The 1,529-nt window shown below is 41.9% G+C and overlaps 1 protein-coding gene across 1 annotated transcript in view; it reads left to right on the top strand.

Annotated features, from left to right (window-relative positions):
- TTC7B (tetratricopeptide repeat domain 7B) overlaps positions 1–1,529 on the top strand; it is a 209,615-nt gene that overhangs the window by 108,110 nt on the left and 99,976 nt on the right. The window lies entirely within an intron of this gene.

The following is a 1,529-nucleotide window of genomic DNA, read 5'->3' as shown; positions in this document are numbered from 1 at the left end:
AGGCTTCCGGTTTTCAAGAATGCTAATGTCTTTCCTCCCACCAAGTGGGTCGGCCGTGGGCTCAACAAGGTGGTTTTGCCACAGGAAACATAGCTGAAGTCGTTCTGCACAACTGCAGCAAGTTTTCTAGAGTTTCATGAGATCCACACCGTGCAGTTTTTCTTGATTGTTTGGCATTCTCCGTATTTTCTTTTTTTCTTTCATAGGCTAAAGTGATCATGTGAACTCATCAGCAAAATAATCAAAATAAGATTTTTAAAAAAATGTGTACATTTAAGCCGTGCCTCATTAGAAATTTGGCAGTTGGATAGCCATTATTAGCCAAATTGGCAGTTCTTCAGAGGTTGCCCTAATGCACCCCAGAAATGCCAAGATTTCTAGCATTGGTTGGTTTTATTTCACAGCTGTGGCTGACAGCTAATAATCATTTGCTGAGGCCAGGGTGGGGCCTGTGGTCAGAACTATCCTCATAGCCACTAACATTCCTCAGACCACTGCCAGCTTTTCGCTTGGTGGGTGTTGGGTAGAGGCGGCCATGATCTGACGTAGCTTCATTCGAGAAAAATCTAAACTGGGCTGAGAAAATTATAGCTCTGAGGAATTCTTTGTGAGGGTTGTAGAAACCTGGCTTTTTCTTAATTATGAAAGAAGATGAGATAAAATAAAGGATGCTAAGTAATTCAGAGTCTTTTCATAATTAATTTTGTGTTCATTTTCCCTGAATAATTGAGAGAGTCGGAAACCATGACATTCCAGTCTCACTTCTTGTGAACACTAAAGAAGATTCTCTGATGTACAAATTCATGGGAAACCAGTACATAGGAAATAATAAAAACTGGAGCATACTGGTAGAAAAAAGACATTTAGAAGGGCAATGCGGGCAAATAGCATCTTACACGAAGGTGAGACGCGTCCTAAGGCTGTATCTTGAACACAATACTGGTAAAATATCCAGGGATGGGAGTTGAGGTCCTTTGCTCTTAAGATTAAGAAAAGAACAGAGACCTCGTCAGCATGACACGTGGGCCTCTCCCGCCCAGGGGGCCCATGCAGTCAGAGCTCAGGGCCTGTGGATTCTTCACCCCCAGGCTCTTCCGTACATGAGCTTTACCACATTTGCCCAAACAATGTCCTGGATTGTTGGACTAAATGTATTTTTGGGTGGCAAACACCTAAAAGACTTTTTAGTTTTTTCCCCACAGCAGACGGACAATTCCGTTAAAAGGCCCTATTACTTGTAGAAAGCCATTCTTGGCATGTTTGCCATTGTTGAATCCGTAATGATTTGGCTTTCTTTTTCATCCGGAGTTTGTTTTCTGCTGATGGAAGATCCTCCTTTAATCACAGAATGTTGACAGAACGGCATGAAGGTTTGTTTACTATCTGGGCCCCACCGTTTGTAATTAGTCGGCTCCATGATGCCTTTCAAGAAAGTGGAAGTTTTTCTCTTCCCTCCAGACAGTTAAACACTGAATTATGTCTTGTATACAGTCACAATTTGAGTTGTTCATGGTGAAATACAATTGACT

The sequence above is a fragment of the Pteropus alecto genome, unplaced genomic scaffold (genome assembly GCF_000325575.1).
Source record: "Pteropus alecto unplaced genomic scaffold, ASM32557v1 scaffold8, whole genome shotgun sequence".
Lineage (NCBI taxonomy): Eukaryota > Metazoa > Chordata > Mammalia > Chiroptera > Pteropodidae > Pteropus > Pteropus alecto.
This window is presented reverse-complemented; position numbering and strand designations above follow the sequence as displayed.